General features: G+C 38.3%; 1 long non-coding RNA gene and 1 pseudogene across 1 annotated transcript; both read left to right on the forward strand.

Moving 5' to 3' along the window:
- The first annotated feature begins 1,194 nt into the window (after positions 1 to 1,194).
- Positions 1,195 to 7,990, forward strand: LOC117133682. The gene is made up of 2 exons (XR_004457620.1): positions 1,195 to 2,918; positions 3,280 to 7,990. It is a non-coding gene; the product is annotated as an uncharacterized LOC117133682 (long non-coding RNA).
- A 2,950-nt stretch (positions 7,991 to 10,940) lies between these two features.
- LOC103865705 lies at positions 10,941 to 13,929 on the forward strand (annotated as a pseudogene).
- The last annotated feature ends 5,731 nt before the right edge of the window (positions 13,930 to 19,660 follow it).

Here is a 19,660-nt window from a genome sequence, read left to right on the forward strand (position 1 = left end):
ACAACAAACCGAACCGACCCAAAATTATAGGTTTAGTTCAGGTCCAAAGAAGATAACCTATTGGGTTTTTTTGACCCGCAGGTCTTTGTTTGAGTCCCGGTCCTACCCTAGATCTGATCATAAATATGTGTTTATTAGGTATATTTAGATATTTCGAATATGTTTCCGGTATTATGGATATTGTTTTTAAGTTTTTGGTTTACGATTAGAGTTTTGATTTCAGGTAAATTTTTCAAATTAAAAAAAAAATTGGGTATTTGGATAAAATTTTGGGTATTTTCAGTTCATCGTGTCAGATTTTGAATAAGATTTTAAATTTTTAGGTATTTGAATTTTTTGGTATTTGTTTGGAGTTTCAAATATTTTTCGTGTTTCAGATATTTTTCAGATTTTTCATATATTTCAAATTCTTTTAGGATCTTAAATACTCGAACAGATGTGGACCCATTACGTCCATATCAGGTCCAACAATTTTTTGATATAGATTTTTAACGTTATTGTACAAAAACATGGTTGATGAAATTTTTTTCTGAGTAAAAGTATCATAGGAAATAATATTAAGATCTGTTAAAAATATTTAAAATATTGTATGTTTAGAATGTTTAATGTATTATCAGAAAAATAATAAATAGTTATACATAACTCCAACAACTTTTTTATATTAGATTATTTAAAACTCTTTCCTTTTTAATAGTATTGATTCGTTTAAAGTGAAAAGTATATAAGAGTATAATATCTAAACAAATAATTTTCAAAATCTTGAATAATCAATACTGATATCGTGAAGTCAGGTTAGCTTTAATAGAACCAATGAATTTCTTCATTTTTGTGAAGGTAACATGAATATTCAGAAAAATCATTTTTAAATATGAAAATATTATCAAACTATAGACGGTTGAAAGTTTAGTATATGATATGACATTTTAGTGGAAAAATTTATATATGATATGATTACTTTATTATAAACGAAAGAGGAAGTTAGAATGTACACATATATGTCTTGTAATTTATCATGCTTTAAATCATATATTATATGATAATATAAAACATTAGTTTCAATGGTTTTACGATTAAAAATCAAAATGATAAATATAGTAATAGTAATGATTAGGATTTAGGAGTGAGATTTAAATAAATAAAAGAATTGACTAAATTATTGTTAGAGAAATATATGATAACATATTGTTAGTATAAATTTAAGATAATACCAAAAAAATAATGAGTTAAATGAAAGGGTCCAAACAACTTTTATAAGTAGATTTTTTTAGACTCCTTCCCTTTTAATAGTATTGATGTCATTATATGAACCTAAATATTTTAATGCTTGTCTTTCTTAGTTAAATTAATAATTTTTTCTTAATCAAATTTAAACTTAATGTCATTAAATGAAACCTAAAAATACATCATATTTAACGTAGCTTATTACGGATAAGTACGGTCCAATAATGAACTTAAATTTTATTTTTACGAAAACGTGAATCAGTTGACGTATGTAATATTTAAAATATATTAACTACAATATAACAAATGCATATAACAAATGCATATACTTTAGTTTGAAATGATCATCTCAAGTTTTATATAGTCAACTTACATTATGCATTGATCGATGTACAATATTCAAACCACCTATAGTTTTCGTTTTCCTTATAGGATGTATCAACCAACCAATCATCTTATTGATTTTTTAAGCTTTATAAAAAAAACAAATCAATAAATACAAACTCAAAATTCAATATCTTCTATTAATCAAAACATAATATCTTCAATGTTGTATTTTTATTGTACTTATTAAATATAGAAACTGTAACCATAATTACACTAATTATAAGAATAGATTTGATTACAACCAATTGATCTATTACTTCGGTAATTGATTTGCTTGAAGAAGAGGAAACAATAAATTTAAAATTTGTAAGAATATAAAGATATAGAGATTCCAACCAATTGCCTATATTTGCGTATTATTTTCGCATAATAAGCTTCAAATTGAACATTGAAAAAATTAGAGAGATTTTTTTAATCTTTTACTGACACAGAACTTAAACAAAATGAAGAGTTAAATATAATTTTTTTGTTACACTTCCCGAAAAAAAACGGTTACAACATGAGCTTTCATAATATGGCCTTTTAACATATTAATGTTATGGATATTTAATAATTATCTTGACAAAAAACAGAGACTACAAATAATTTATTATTAATATAATTATGAAATTATTTACAATTTGATGACTAATTCATCGCCTATTTTTATATGTTAAATTTTTCATATAAGTTTAAAAATTATTGTATTTTTTTTAAACATGTATAACTAATTTATAATCTTTTATGCTATACTAAGTCATAATATAATATTTCTTCATATTTTACATTAATAATCATTGTTTTTATATATCGTCTACAATTTTCTAATTACGTCTGTTTGTTCTATTTTTTATATGATATCAAATATTCGTCATAAATAGATAGTTTAAGATGCCAAAAAATTATTTACTTGATGAATATAATACATCAAATATTACAAATACATCATTTAGTTAAATAAATAACCAAAAACCGAAAATTCATATCCGTTTAACTAAAAGGGTTAGACTGGTGGGTCAGGGTCTAGTGTAACTTATAACCCCCGTATAATTAATTAAAGGGGTTAGACTGGTGGGTCTACGTTTGCATCAATCATTTGAAAGTGGGCCAAATGGCAACCATTCTCTCTCTCTCTGTTTGCTCTACCATCTCACTAGAAACCTCTTAGAACTGAAAATCATTTTCGGTGACCAGTGGTTTTATCGCCGCCGGTTACCAATCTCTTTTTGTTTTTTTTTTGATGTAAAATAGTTACTCGATCTATAGATCGACTTGTTTGCTTCGCTTTGGCGAATTTACATTTCTCTTTTCACGTTTGGTGAGCTTTTGAGGTGTTAATCCCAATCAAATCGGAACTGATCATCACTCTTATGTTTTTTTCCGATGTAGATTGAGTATATATAAATATCCCCCCTTTCACAACTAATATTAATCCCGTTTACTTTTGAGCTGGGTTCTCTCTTTCTGTGGTTAGCTCAGATCCCTTTTCTACGGGTGTAAAGCTCACTCTTTTAAAGCTATTCCTTAGCATATGAGTGATGTATCCCGTATGAAAGGAATGATTGAAATGTTGGTTTATCTTGATCGTTGTATGAGGGATTTAGTATAGTTGGCATCTTTTTTTGATTGAAGATAGTCCAATAAAAAATCTACTCTAGTTCGATCAAGTTTTCCCTGTGGTCAAATAACCAGAGATTGTTGGAGTCTCAACTTGGAGCGACGGTTATGGTGGAAGGGTAAGCTTAGAAAGTACAATTCATGGCAACAATCGACGTGTTTGAACAAGAGAAAGAAAGCTCCGCCGGTGAGAAGACGTCGGAATACATCGGAAACATGAAGTATGCCGGAGAAACTGGAACTTTCAAGCAGAGCCGTGCTTACAGCCTATTAAAAAAGGCATTCGCCTAGGCAGGGCCCCCAAATTTTGTAAGAGAGCACTATTCGCCTCGGGCCACTATATAGATTTATCTCGCAACAAAAAATGAGCGGATAACATAATTAACCGTACATTGGATGATTCAAATTTTATCATTGCGCTAGCCGTAATCTGAAAGCCGATCCGGACCTAACGAGTTAACATAAATTCAGAAAACATGCAGAGATTAATCGAGAATTAATTTTAACTATTTTTTAATTTTCAGATAAATATATATTATCACTATATATACGGGTAAAATGTCAAAGATTATCTGTGGTCTAGTGGAATTCCTGGATTATTATTTAAAATATGTCTCAGGTTCGAGCGCAGAAATATTCAGTTTTGGTCTTTTTTTTCTTTTACTTTTTCTTCATTAATGACAAAATCATAATTAGTTTATCTTCTTTTTTTAAGGTTCCTGTGATATGTCAATGGCCGCAACACAATTTTTTAACGTAATCTATTGATTTTTTTACCGCTTTCTTATTATTTATGCAGGCATATATATCACGTAACAGTCAATTTCCAATAACAAAAACTGAATAATTTCGACGAATCCGGTTTTTTCACCGAGTATCATAGAATCGTCACGATGGATCACCGCCGAATGTAGCACTACCGTTTAATCAGCCGTCTCGGCCGCGTTTTCAAACATGCATTTTATAGACAAATGGACACTAGAATATTAAATGAGACGTGTTAATAAAAAAAGTAATATGAAAATAACTATTCAAATATGTCGTTAAATTTTGAAAGTAAAAACATATGTCAAATACATCATAAAATTAAATTGCAATTTAAAAAAATATAAAATTGAATCATCAAAATTGGCAGTGGTTTTACTCATCTTTAACATTTTATGAAAAACCTCAAAAAGAAGAAAAACACATTAAGTTAAACACAAATAAAAATTTAAATAGTCATGTCGACCAAAAGAAATGAACAGTGCCTCATGGGCTAATAAAAGATCAAAGGGGTCAAAATAAAGTTGAAGCATGAGCTAGCTAGGGTCATAAAAAAGAATTGCACCTACTCTTGTCTTTAATCTCGAGATGAATGTTTTATATTCTACTGAAGTGGTCTGACTATTTGACAGACTCACCATCTCCTACGCTTATATCTATTGGCTTAGGCTATTCAATACAGGTTACATGCTGGTATAAACAACATAGTTAAAGAAAATTAAACGCAACGTATGTATTAAATTAAAACATTTTTTTTTACTTCGAATGCTAGGTCATAGTATCATTTTAGGTTCATAATATATATAGGATTTTTATCCTAAGAACAAGCGTGTGGCACGCGGCTAGTCTATGCGTCTGCCATGACGCCATGAGTAATTAGCATAGAACAACACAGAGGCAGCCGCCGAACAATAATAAAAAAATTCTTTCGTTTGTAGATACAATTATTAGAGTATGATTATCCCTAGCATCCCTAATGGAACTCTTCACTTTTTTAATAATAAATGTGTGTTAAGAAGTTTAGTTAAGAAATACTTTGATTTTGTACTCCAATGGGAATTCTTATTTAGAGGTTCTTAGGAAAAAAAACATTGCTCAAACATGTATATGCTTCATGAAGATTGGATACAAGCATGTAGATGTTTATAGATATGCAATACACAGAGAGCAATTGGCCTGCAATTTGAAACCTGACTCAGAACAATAGTGTTTTTTTGTTGTTATACCACAAAGACTTCAACCTTTACGGCCTATTTACAAGAAAATCTATACAAGAGGGGAATGGAGAGAAGTAGAAACAACAAACAAGGAAATGGAACAGATATAAACTTACAATCATGTAGAAAGGAGATGCAGCCAAGGCAAGAGGAATGGCAACGGAGGTGACCTTGTCCATTGGTCCTTTCAAGTAAGTGTGCCTCTGGATTCTCTGGAACAACCTCTGCTTCTCTCTTGGCCTAAATGGTGGGCACCAAATTCATCTTTCCCTGAAATTGTAACAACCAAACAATTAAATACATGCGTACATTATAGAGGAAGTTGCCATTATCAAATATTCTTTCATCAAACTTCAGATTTAAAAATTAAAATGTCAACTAACACAGGTGGATTGCAGTTGATTGAGAGAGAAGAACCCCAAAGAGGTTTCAGCTCCATCAACACAGAGCTAACTGTAGCACTCGTCTTTGTTCTATGAAGTATCAATGTCTTCTTCCCATTCTCAACCTGCACAACCAGAGAGATGAGCAACCTCTGCGATTTCAGAGATTGGGGCGAGTGGGAATAGAAATTGAGACAGCACACAGACGTGTTTGATATCTTCTCAATTTGCATTGTTTTAACCATTCATTTTTGCACATGTTGATCATTTAGGATAGCATTTAGATATGTTTAGGTTGCATTGCATTACATATTTCCTTATCAGGTGATGGAGATTTTACATGGTGACTTTGGAGTATCTAGAGATGATTTGGAGGCAAAATTGGTGATTCTCGGAGAAGAGACGCAGAGGTCAACTGTCCCAGCGGCCTTGTGACGTCCCAGCGGCCTTTAGCCCCTCAAAAAGCCGCTGCAAGCGTTGAGAAACGGAGACCAAGTGTGGGAGCGGCCTAACGCAGCGGTTAACCGAAGCCGCTATGAAAATACCTCATCCCCAGTAGCGTTCGTACTTGTCGCAGCGGTGTACTGAAGCCGCTGGAGACGCACGAGAGATGAAGACTCAAGAAATGGAGACCAAGTGCGGGAGCGGCCTGACGCAGCGGTGTGACGAGACCGCTGGGAAAATACCCCGTTCCCTGCCGCGTTCGTACTTATCGCAGCGGTGTGATGACGAAGCAAGGAAGCCGCTGCGAGTGTCCCAGCGGCTAGGCGGAGCGGTTTCACGTGGCCGCTGCGAGTCAAGAAAGTCAACATTTTCCGTGTTTGACCAGATAATTACCAATTTGTGTTTTGGTTAACCCATGTTTGTTGGGTTAAACCAGGTTCGACTTTAAGCTACTGTAAAGGTCCTTCAGACCTAATTGTAGGATCTTATCTTGTTTTCTATCTAATCACAAAAGAACTTTTAGGTGAAAGATCCTATCTTGATCATTTCTCTCTTGTGATTGCTTGATTATCTTGATCACTAATCATGATTAGCACCAAATCATCTTTGATTCTTGGGCTCATCATGGAAAGTAGTGAGTAGTCATCTTTGGATTCATGGGTTAGGGAGATTAAGGGTGATTAATCTAGATCTAAGGTGTTTAGGTATAGATCCATCTTATTCCTTGCTAGTAGAGGGCTTTTAATGCAACTTTAGAGTTGGCCTCTCTAAAGTTGAGCTCTAGGCATTTCATACCCGGAAGGTGTTTGATGAAATGCCTGAACCAACTATCCTAAGCTTTTAACATCTTTTACCAAAGGGATTTGTTGTTAAAGGTGTTAAGATGGCTAGTAGACTTGAGATTAATGATTACTTAGATAACATTCAACCAAAGGGATTTGATGCTTGAGTTATCTAGGTAAATGAGCATTCATCTAGGGATAGAGTTTGCTTAGGATTGTGTCTAGGCCTAAGGTAGATATAGATTGGTTCAAAGTTGACACCTTTAGGTTGAATCTTGATCACCCAAGATCAATTCCCATAGCCCATGAGTTCTCCCTTCTTATAAGAAAGAAAGCTTTGTCCTTTATTGCATTTTAGGTAGTAATCTAGTTTAAAAACATCTCAAAAACTGGTAGCACTTATATTAAGCATGGTCTTGCATTCCCTTTGCTTTAAAATCACTTAGAACTGGTTTAACATCCTTTATACTACAACATTTGATTAGGAGCCTTGAAACTCCTATCATCAAATTGGCGCCGTTGCCAGGCGTGACAGGCGTGAGAGGCGCAGGTACCGTTTATCTTTTAAAGATCTTATTAATTACTTGACCAAAAAAAAAAGATCTTATTAATTACAAAATGACTTTGATTAGTTGTAAGAGAAAAGAGACTTTTAGAGAATTGAATTAATGAAAAATAGTACTACAATACAAACATGAAGGGGCTTCATTAGTTAACTCAAGTTGTTTGTCGTGATCAGTGATATATTCAACTACTATTATATCTACTAGAAATTTTTTCTGCGCTTCACGCGGATTGTGTCTTATAAATTTATTTTATTTATAATATTATTTTTCGGTTTTTTCTTTTACATTAACTTCTTGTTTTTCCAATGTTAGTTTTTCTTAATTTACATTTATATGTTTATAATTTTTCACCTTGTTGTAGATGGAGAATTATATTTTTTATTGATGATTTTTTGTATGTGACATAAAAATTTTGAAATTTTAAAATAATGTTATATATAGTACGATTAACACATTAAAGAAGAGAAACATATTCACGCACATTTTACACAGATTTTATAAGCATAATTTTAAACATTATATATGTTTATATTATAAGTTTGAAACATGTAAATGCTTTCTAAAGCTCAATACTTGTTCTGAGTTTACATAACTTATCAAAAGTTTTATCTCTTTTTAAATTCAAATCACAAAAAAATATATCAAAAAGTCAGTATAGATGGGTTTTTTGGGCTTTTAAATCAATACTGAAAAATTACATGAATCATATAACAATATTTTTATAAACAACTGGATAAAATTTGACCGAGCCAAAGATTTTCACATAATATGTTTTTTCTTCTTCAAATTGCGAAGAGCCTATAGGCACAAGAAAAAAAAATCATAATTTTTGTTTTCACTTATATAACATTTTTTCTCCTTTACACACGGAGTTTATTACACTGCTATAAGCAATATGTAGAACTCTATTCATATAAGATTCACATCTACACTATATTTCTCTATGATTCAAATCTTACAAATTTAATATATGTGCAGATGTCCATGTGAAAAAGCACGCACGCCATCTATCATTCAACCTATTACTTTTTTCAAAGTAAACACTATAATCCTCGTTTGGTTAGCTCCACAAACTAATCTCTTTGGATCAGCTTACTAAAAAATATGGATACTAATGTCAGAAAAGAATATAAACACTATCAACAACAAATATTAGCACAAGACTATTTGGTTCAAGGAACATATTCCACGTAATGCGTTTATATCATGGCTGGCTTTGCAGAGAAGACTGCCAACCAAGGATCGCTTGAGGTGTTGGGGGTTAAATGTCTCAGGAACGTGCGTCCTTTGTAATCTGGAAATAGAGACTCACCATCATCTCTTCTTTGAGTGCTCCTTCTCTCGCTTGATATGGGAGCCTTTTGCTGCTGAAGTTTGGATTTCTCCTCCGGCAGATCTACACTCTATTGCAGCCTGGATCAATCAACCTTGCGTCAACGCAGATGCGCATGCTACTCCAGTCATCAAGCTCTACTTTCAGTCAACCATCTACCTGCTGTGGAAAGAGCGTAATGCTCGTGTGTTCACAGCTGTCTCCTCACCTTCATCAGTCATCCTTGCCTCTCTCGACTGTATGATGATGTGTGACCGTCTCCTCTCTTACCCGGCAAGTTCTTCTTTCTCCTCTTCTCTACTTTTTTTTATCTTTCTTGTATAAGACCTCCTTAATGCTTTTTTAACTTGAGTTGTTGTTGGTTGTTTTTGTTTCCTTGCTGTAATAAGTTGTTTAAAATCAACAGTGTAACCTTTCAGAAAATGATAATCTTAACATCTTACCAAAAAAAAAAAAACAAATATTGACTTATTTATGTGAATATATATTTTATTTTAAATCATTATAGTGGACGAAGAAAGCACCATAATTTGTACAGCAAATTTTCTTAGATTCACCTCATCATACTCACTATTTTACCATTTTAATTACATAATTTTACATGAGCTTCTTCACCCTCTCCGGTTATTTTCTCTTTATTTATAGCTATAATATAAAGTTATGAACTAATATATATTATAAATTAATAATTTATTTACTCTTAAAGTCTAATGATTTAAAATAGAACATAATTCAATATAGATATATGATTCTATTAATAAATTAGCAGTTACAAATTTGAAATTTCTAGAAATATCAAAAGTCGTGTGTTAGGTAATTATTTTCCAAATGACATCTATTTCTAATTCTTTTTGGATGAGAATATTTTTGGGCTGCGAGATTTTTCTTTACTTGGCCCACCGGCAAATATTTTTGCAGCCTATTATATATTTTTCTTTGGTTTTATAGCGTTCGGACTGGTCAGAGTGGGATATTCAGTGATGTTACGTGATATAAATCAAGGAACATGGGCAATAGTTTTTTCCAAATGACATGGCAGTTTGATAGGTGAGGATTATTTTGCTCATGTGGCATCTCTAGAAAAGCTATAATTTAGCTTTTTTTTATATAGTATGATGAGATCATCTCCAACAACTCAGTAATCATTTTTTTATTTGTTCATGACTGTATTTTCCACTCTATTTTGCATTAAATTTTACGGTAGGTTTAGAGATGTTCTAATTAATTAATTAATTTATATTACATCTGAGAAATAGGAAATGCATATTAAAACAGAAATCTAGTTATTAAATACTAGGAGAAAGAACCCCTAGGAAAAGTTTAGCCTGCAGCGGCTGTGACTATTCCAAGCATACATCCAACCACGTGTGAGACTGTATGACACAATCACATTACAATGTATTATGCCATGTTCGGAATCGCGCTAGGCGTGAGTCGGGCGGTCGGTCTGGGCCTAGCGAGTTGGAGAAAAATCGGAGATTAATCGCTGATTAATCGGGGATTAATTTTTAATGAGTATTTAATTTTCTGGTAAATTATAGATATGAATATGTGATTTCCGTTTCTGGTATTGATATTATCTATGGCAAAGTGGTTTCTGAAGCTTAAATATAAATGACAGTTCGGGAGTTCGATACCTGTCTCCGTTTTTTGCTATTTTTTTTTGTTTTTTTCATTAATGGCATAGTTGTAAATTTAATCATCTTCTTCCCCAATATGTTTTAGGGTTTCGTAAACTTAATTGCAGAGTCGCCACAGCTTTGTTCCACCGATTTCATCCGTTTCTTTTGCGTTTTTCTTGATGTTTATACTTAATACTTATAGATTTAACATCTAGAACTCGATTATAAGCTCAAAACCTCAAAAACTTAATTTTTTTTTGACGACTCCGAGTTATTGGCCGAACAAGACGAAATCGCCTCGCTCAACCTCCGCCTAGCGTTTCCCCGCCGCTTAATCGGGCGGTGCGGCCGCGTTTTAGAACCTGGGTATTATGTATATAGCCTGAACTTTTTTCTTTTTGTAAAGAAAATTTTCTCTTCTTAATATAACAGCGTATTTTTTCTTTTTTTTTTTTTTTTTTTTTTTTTTTTTTTCAAAAAAAGAAAAATATAACAGCGTATATATGTATCAATAAGCATATATATGTCATATATAGAAGTGCAAAGAAAATAAAAACGAGCAATTATACTCTTTCTACTCTCAAAATATACTTTATATAGACTTGTAGAAAAATCATACCACTTCATTGAACATCTATCCATCTTAATGAATCTTGGGTGGTAAAGTAATTATGAAAACCATACAAGTTGTATGACAACAAATTCTATGTGCACTGTAATCGACAAGGCCATGCGAAATCGAATCTCATCACTCAAGTACAAGCCCGGCCACAAATATGCAGGTCTCTTACAACAGTGGTTTTTTCACACATTTTAGTTTTGGCACCCTTTTTTAGTCTTTTTCTTTACCGATCATAGCCTAAGACTATCTCCAATAGTACACAAAAAAATTACTTTATATTTTATTCTAAAATAGAATAATTTTATTATAAAATTAAATTTGCTCAAATATTCACTTTATAATAGAGTTAATTTATAATAAAATTACTCTATAATATAGTGAAATATAGAGTAATATTGTTTTTTACTCTAAATATAGAGTGAAAAAACAATATTACTCTATAGTTCACTCTATTATATAATAAATTTATTATAGAGTGAACTATTAGAAAAAATTCAACTCTATAATAAATGTACTATATTTTTGTGTAAATTATAGAAATTTTTTTTGTTTTCCATTGGAAATGCTCTAATAGAGTAAAATAGTCACACTATTCTTTCTATAAATGTTAATTTTCTGTAGGAATGAATAAATTTAAAATTTCATCTAAAAAATAAAGTAATTATGAAAACAAAAAGGAAATAGAGAGATAAATATTTTTTATTTTTTTCTCTGGGAATCAATTTTATTAATTATGAACAAATATTTGTAATCAACACAATAATTAGGTTTGGTTAATTGACATGTCATCAGTTGAGGAACCAATCTAATCATTTTGATAATACACATGGGTTCATTTGAGGCTTGGATGAACAAGTCAGTTCTTTTGAGTCGTGGAGTCTACAGATCTCATCTCCTCCTCCTCCTCCTCTCCTTACTCGATTTCTCCCTCAAACATGGACTGGTGGAGCCACAAGTATGTTTCTTTTGAGCCGTGGAGGCTTCAGTTCTCATATCTTTGTCCTCCTCCTCTTCAGATCTCATCTCTGATCAACGCCTTCATCTCCAAACCTCAGGTTCTTTATTCTCTCTCTCTCTATGTACTCTCCCTATTCTACAATTGTCTAAGTACCTCATAATTTTCCGTCCGGACAAAAGGGTTTCTGCAGCGGAACTGTGTCAGCACCAAGACCCAGAAGCAGTTTCTTAAGAGAGAGACAAAACAATATAGTATCTAAGTTGCTTCTCTCGAGACACAACCTTTCCCTCTGTTTCAGTCCCTGCTTCTGAAGAATCCTCCTTGTCTGAGGTAAAGGATGAAACAGTATCTTAAGGTTCGTTCGAAAAGTTTGTAACTTTAGAGCTTGTTTTGACTTAGCTGGAGCCAGCAGATCCGGATTTCTACAAGATTGGATATGTTCGAAGAGTGAGAGTTTAAGGAAGGCCCTGATGGTAATGGTGTCTATGCTTCTAAAGATATTGAACCTCGCCGTCGTGCTAGAGTCTGTCTTCTTAGTATCCTTTAAAGTTCACAAGTTCTTGCATTTTTCAAATGTTTCTTCTTGTGTCAGGTGATAATGGAGATTCCTCATGAATTGATGATAACAATCCGACAGGGATGTTTTTCCCTGACATTGTTCCTATTGGTCATCCCATTTTCGATATCATCAACTCAACTGATCCTGAGGTAATAACTACTCTAAAAGTTGTCATCTTTTTTTTTTTTGTTTACAGAAAGATTGGGATCTCAGGTTAGCGTGTCTTTTGCTATTCTCTTTTGATCGCGAAGATCATTTCTGGAAACTCTATGGAGATTTTCTGCCTGCTGCTGATGAGTGTAGCAGCTTGCTTCTAGCTACTGAGGTTTGATTGAGTCTTATCATTGTTGTATGCATTGGTGATATATTAATTCTGTGTGTTTTTCTTGTTTGCTATAGGAAGACCTTGCGGAGCTACAAGATCCTCATCCTGTTTCAACTATTAGACAACAACAGAAACGAGTCCTTGAATTTTGGGAAAATAATTGGGTAAAACATATCTTAGACAATTGTGGTTATGTCTGTTTTATGTTTTGTTCATTGACAAAAAATATATTTCAAAAACAGCATTCAGGTGTTCCTCTCAAGATCAAAAGGCTTGCTGAAGATGCTGAAAGATTTATATGGACGGTTAGTATCGCGCAGACAAGATGCATTAGTATGAAAACTAGGGTCGGTGCGTTGGTTCAAGACTTGAACATGATGATTCCTTATGCTGGTAAGTGTTGGTTATTTTTATTAAGTGTTACAATCTTACAGTTCTAAGCGGGTTTAATCATCTTCTCTGCAGACATGCTGAACCATTCATTTGAACCGAACTGTTTCCTACATTGGCGTCCCAAAGATCGTATCCTTGAGGTTATGTCAAATGCTGGTCAGGCAATTAAGAAAGGCGAAGAGGTAAGTAAGGGACTCAAAATGTTCCAATAAGCATGTCAGCCTTCACTTAACTGCTTTATCTATTGAAAGATTTTAAATTTAATGTTTTTTTTCGCAGATGACCATTAACTACATGCCAGGCCAGAACAACAATATGCTTATGGAAAGATACGGCTTCTCAACTCCTGTGGTAATGCTTTTTTTTTAGCAGCCGCATCACGAGGATCTAGCTCAAACAGAAGGGGATCCGCGGCACTCTCCCTCCGGATCTCCAAAAACTCTTTGAGCTCGTCTGCGTCGAGTTCTTCTTCAGACTCTCCGGGTTCGTCGGCGTCGAGTTCTTCTCCAGCATTTGTTTGGACTTCTAGGATTCTAGCAGTTCTCGGATATGAGTTCGGTTCGAATCTAATTCCGGTTTAAGAATGTTTTGACAGTCCTGGTAATCGGTGATATTAGTATGCTACGATTGGATCCGGAGAGAACGATTTTAATCTGATATTAACCGGTTATGCTTGTCTTTTAAATCGAGTACGAATTGGTTAAGGCCAAAAAACTTTGCTATTAAAACATATCAAAGAACGATTGTACGTTTAAGCAAGAAACCTGTAGTTAGAACATATCAAAGTTGTGGGAACCGAAATTCGCACTGTCGATTTCCGTTTAAATAAGGAAACTAAGAAAACCCTAGTTTCCCAGAGGACCCGGATATCTGTTAATTACCACACGTCAAGCAATCAGAACACGAGAATAACAACGATAAAAATAAGAAATCGAAAAGAGAGCAAAGTAGATCTTATTCCGAATCTGCGTATGAGCGTTACAACAAGGTATAAGCCTGAGCTCGAGAGCTGTCGGCGAGATTCCTAGTTCTAGCAACCCTAAGACGGCTAAACCTAATTGAGTCGCAGCTCGAAATAACAAAAACGGAAAGTTGCCTAAATCGCTCTAAGTGCTAAGTTTGCTCTGAAAAAAGTTCCCCCTTGTGCTCCTCGCCTAGGACTCCTTATATACTAGCTCCAAGGTCGGTTTACGCTTTTACTCTTCTGCCCTTAAGCCGTCATAGCATAAAAACGGAGATATTCCATTTTTCCCGATCTTCACAATTATCTTCAAAACTTCCGTATTTATCCGCGGAAACTTGACATTTATCCTTCTTCGCGGGCCAAGCGCGAACCATGCTGTGGTTCACGGGCTTTTGGTTAGGAAAAAACCGTAGGATGGGCCTCGAGTCGTGTTTTAGGTCCCTTTGGGCCGTCTTCCGACTCGACACGTTTACTACGAGTTTTCCGCGGTTTCTAATCCGCGAAGTTTGATCGATGAATTAGAATAGCGGGAAACATAGACTGAGCTTGCTACGGTCTTCGGAGATAGCATTCGAAGGTTTGACGAGAATGCAAAGACTGGTGTCGTATCGATGTTCGGAAAGGTTCAATCGCTACACAGCGACCGAACTTTGGCTCGAGCCCGGTCGCTATGTAGCGACCGAGCGAAACGAGTGCTCGGTCGCTACGTAGCGACCGAGCTTCGGCTTGAGCTCGGTCGCTACGTAGCGACCGAGCGGGACGATCGCTCGGTCGCTACGTAGCGACCGAGCTTTGGCTCGAGCTCGGTCGCTACGTAGCGACCGAGCAGGACGGATCGCTCGGTCGCTACGTAGCGACCGAGCTTGGCTGAGCTCGGTCGCTACGTAGCGACCGAGCGGGACGATCGCTCGGTCGCTACGTAGCGACCGAGCGACCGTCCTGCTCGGTCGCTACGTAGCGACCGAGCTTTGGCTCGAGCTCGGTCGCGACGTAGCGACCGAGCGGGACGATCGCTCGGTCGCTACGTAGCGACCGAGCTTTGGCTCGAGCTCGGTCGCTACGTAGCGACCGAGCGGGACGATCGCTCGGTCGCTACGTAGCGACCGAGCTTGGCTGAGCTCGGTCGCTACGTAGCGACCGAGCGGGACGATCGCTCGGTCGCTACGTAGCGACCGAGCGGGACGATCGCTCGGTCGCTACGTAGCGACCGAGCGGGACGATCGCTCGGTCGCTACGTAGCGACCGAGCTTTGGCTCGAGCTCGGTCGCTACGTAGCGACCGAGCGCTCGTCCCGCTCGGTCGCAGCGACGACGTCCGTCCCGCTCGGTCGCTACGCAGCGACGAACGTCCGTCCCGCTCGGTCGCTACGTAGCGACCGAGCGGGACGGACGTTCAGTCGCTGCGTAACGACCTGTTTCGAGCTTTCGTCGGACGTCTCGATTCTTTCTTCCGCCAAGCTTTTTCGTAAGGAAGAATCTATTTCGAAAAGTACTCTTCGGAGAAACTCTTATTTTCTTCTTCGAACGTTTTGAATGTTTAAATTTGTCGTAACCGTTTTTGACCCCAACAGTTAGCCCCCCAGCCCGTTAGAGTTGTGACTCTAGCGGGCGGATAGATGACTTTGACAAGGTTAAGTGTATTGGACGAAATTTACAGTTAAAACTCCGCGGAAAAAAGTTGTCGAGGCGACATTCCGAACCCATACTTCTATAAGTAGTGAGCTCTTGTCATTCATTCTCTTCACACCTTTCCTCCTTCATTTTCTTCAAAACCTCTCTAGTTTCATAACTTTCCTTTCAACATGTCTTCCTCCCAAGGTGATAAGAAGGATTCCGACGTCGAGATGGGTGAGGCCACCTCTCTGGCTCCGGTTCCAACTTCTCCGGCGGAAGTGCCGGCTTGTGTTGCCGGTCATCTTTCTTTCCGAGAGAAACTAGTTCGTCGCCAAGCCGAGAAAGAATTGGCTCAGACTGGCTCCGAGTTCCCGTCTTCCTCCGCGCAGGTCGTTGCCCCGTGTCACGGGACCGGCTTCGCGGCTCTTTCCCGCAAGTCCTACCTGCGGGATCTTCCACGACTCCGATCCTCGTCGAGGACAAAGAGAAGGCCGCTGACTCTATGCCTCCGCCTCCAGCCAGAAAAGAAATCGTTCTGGCATTGCGTGCTCCTAGCGCTGTCCAGGCTACTCAGCCTAAGAGTCGGAAGAGGAAACTGGCCAAGAACGGTGACGGGGAGACTTCGCAGCGAGGTGGGTCGAGCCTAGCGTCGGGACTTCGCGGAAAGGTTTGTTTCTTGTTTGAATTCTCGATCGTCTGTCGTGCATTCTTTTCATGGACTTAGTCTTAAGAATTTTTTTTGTTCGCAGTTCATATCGTTGATCGATGGGATGATCAGCGAATGTGGTTCTGAGACCAGTCGTCTTTCCGGGGAGTTGGTGGAGCTTCAGGGCAGATGGTCCGAAACCGAGGCTATGTTGACGGCTGTCGAGGACTCTCACTCTGCGAAAGTGTCGAAGCTCGAGGTTGCGATAGGAGAGCTTGAGAGGGACCTCGGGAAGACGGCGAGTTCCTTGCTTAAGGAAAAGAAAACCAGGAAGGCCAAATCCTCGGAGGTGCGTCGACTCCAGCGTCAGATCGAGAGTGACGCTGGACTAGCGCGCCGCGGGATCCAAGAGGCTACGGATGCCCTTCGTGCGGAGTTTCAGGCTCGCTTGGCGAAGATTTCTGCTTCCCTGGGTTCCCTTGAGCGTATCCGGTGCAGGGATTTCGCTTTGGCGACGATCGAGGGCGGGATGGCCGTGGTTCGGTCGCTCCAAAGTGAGACTCCCCCGACCTTGGAGGCCGAAGAGGCCCGACTGTCCGGCTGCAAGGGAGATATGGCGGCCGAGGATGGCGATTTCGATCTCATCCTGGCCGACCTAAAATCCGCTTGCTTCCTTCCGACGTGTCCAGAAGACCCAGAGGGGAAAGATCCGATGGTCGGAGAGAACGGAAGCGACGTGGCTCCAGGCTCGGACGAGGCGGCGGGTGAAGAGGGAGCGTAAGTTCTGAGGGTGACTTGGGTTAGATCTCTTGCGAGAGATTTGTTTTTTTTTTTTTATGTCTTTTATGCTTCGGCCTTGAACGGCCTTGTTTGTATTTCGGGACTGGCCGTGTGTGGCTTTGAATCCCTGCCGCTCCGCGGCTTTATGGTATGATAATCGGATAACGTTTTTTATGAATTTGTGAATAGTGGGGAGGAAGGTGATGAGTTGTCGTCTCATATCCTTCTTCGATTGTGAAATGTTTTATTCGAGACCTGTTTCGAGAGTTCTTCCGCGAGATGTGAACTCTGCGGGGGCGCTGAAGGTATCGAACGTAAACATAGAGGCGTGGTTTAAGAATCTCTTATCTTTTGATATCATGCCTTTGAGATGTTAGAGACCAGTGCGCTGGGTTTAGGGCAAGACCTAGGTTTACTTTCGGTTTAAGGATTGTGCGGTGACTAACCGGCTATCGTTTTTCCTGTCGCGATTTCTTCCTGATTCGTATCGATGTAAAGTCCGCGAAAAGTTCTCGGCTTATACGACTTGTTTGATACGAATCGAGCATCTCTCCGGAGACCGGAAGTGCTAGACCAAAATTTCGGATTTCTTTTATAGCGCTATTATCCTTGTGTCGGATGTAAGAGAGTCATCTCCATGAGATGGCTATGTCTGTTTAGGACGTTTGTGAGTTCGATGTGATCAGCATCGGACTTGGTGGCGTGTGCCGTTGTTTTGATTAATTTGCGCAAAATAAATGTTAATGTGTGCATATATGTGTCTTTTTGCGGAGATTTCGTTTGCTCGGAAGAAATCAATTTTGAGGCATCTTTTGCGACGTCTCGCGATGCTAAAGGTTCGATTCTCCCAAGCGGCCGACCAATTTCCGAAGACCTCGTTGCGATTTCGCGGGTGAGGATGTTTTGATAAGTCGAAAACACCAAAAGTGCGGTAAGAAGTTTTTCGATTTTTTGGGAGTATACGAGTATACGTACCCACTCCCCCCTTTTTAATAAGGGAGGACAGCTGAATTTGCCTTTCGGCAAACTGCCTACGTACTCCTTGCGGAGATCAAGCCGTCTCGTAGTTCAGTGATTGCGAGTTGGTTCGTTTAGTGATAGTATTTTTTGAGATGCATCGCATTCCAGGTTCTAGGGATTTTTATGCCCTGCATGTTGGCTATTTCGTAAGAACCTGGTCGGACGACTTTTTCGATTTTATAGGGACCTTCCCAGTTTGCTCCGAGTTTTCCCGCGTTTCGTTCAGCGGTGTTTTGGAAGACTTTGCGAAGGACCAGATCTCCCTGATTGAACCTTCGGTTCCGTACGTTGGAGTTATAGTATCTCGCAGCGGCGTGCTGGTAGTTTTGAATTCGGATGAGCGCTCGATCCCGGCGTTCGTTAATGAGGTCGAGATCGTCCAAGAGCATAGCATTGTTGAGTTCCTCTCGTTCGGGTAAGAACCTTCTTCGAACACCGGGAAATTCTACTTCTGCGGGAATCATGCACTCCGCGCCGTATACCAAGGCGAAGGGAGTTTCTCCCGTTGCTCGCCTTGGGGTGGTACGGTGAGACCAGAGGACTCCCTCGAGTTCGTCGGCCCATCTACCTTTTTTGGCCTCCAAGCGTTTCTTCAGTCCGTCGAGAATGGTCTTGTTGATTGTTTCAGCCTGTCCGTTGCACTGCGGATATCTGGGAGTTGACTTGTTGAGTCGTATCTTCCACTTTTCGCAGAATGCCTCGAATCGGGTGGAAATAAATTGAGACCCGTTATCGGTTACGATTTCGTAAGGAACTCCATGCCTACAGATGATGTTTTTCCATACGAAATTCTCGACTTGGACGTCTTTTATACTTGCGTACGAGTCCGCCTCTACCCATTTTGAGAAGAAATCGGTAAGGACTAGAAGGAAACGCTTTTGCTTTGAATTATGCAGAGGTCCGACAATATCCATGGCCCAGCGCATAAAGGGATAAGGCGACGTGATGGAGGAAAGAACTTCGGCGGGTTGTCGGATAGTTGGCGCATGCCTTTGGCATTTTTCGCATTTTCGTGCGAATTTTTCGCAATCTCCGATCATTGTTGGCCAATAGTACCCGTGGCGTTTAATTTTCACGGCTAGTGATCTTCCGCCGGAATGGTTGCCGCATGAGCCGGAATGTATTTCCTCCATTACTTTCCTCGCCTTTTCCCCTTCCAGGCACGTCAGGAGCGGTCCGGAGAATCTCCACTTGTAGATTTCGCCGTCTACTGTTACGTAGCGTGCGGCCTGTGTTCGGATCTTGCGAGCTGACCATTTTTCGGCGGGCAGTTGCCCGTCGATAATGTAGTCTCGAATCGTCTGAAGCCATGGGGTATCACAACCGTAATCGGATTGCTCTGATGGTGGTGGTATCGTAATCTCTTCTTCCTCGTCGTCTTGACCCTCTATGAGATTGACAATGACTGGGGGTCCGATACTCGGATGTTCGATGAACTCGACCGGAATTACTCTTTTGAGTCCT

This window comes from Brassica rapa, chromosome A04 (genome assembly GCF_000309985.2).
Source record: "Brassica rapa cultivar Chiifu-401-42 chromosome A04, CAAS_Brap_v3.01, whole genome shotgun sequence".
Classification (NCBI taxonomy): Eukaryota; Viridiplantae; Streptophyta; class Magnoliopsida; order Brassicales; family Brassicaceae; genus Brassica; species Brassica rapa.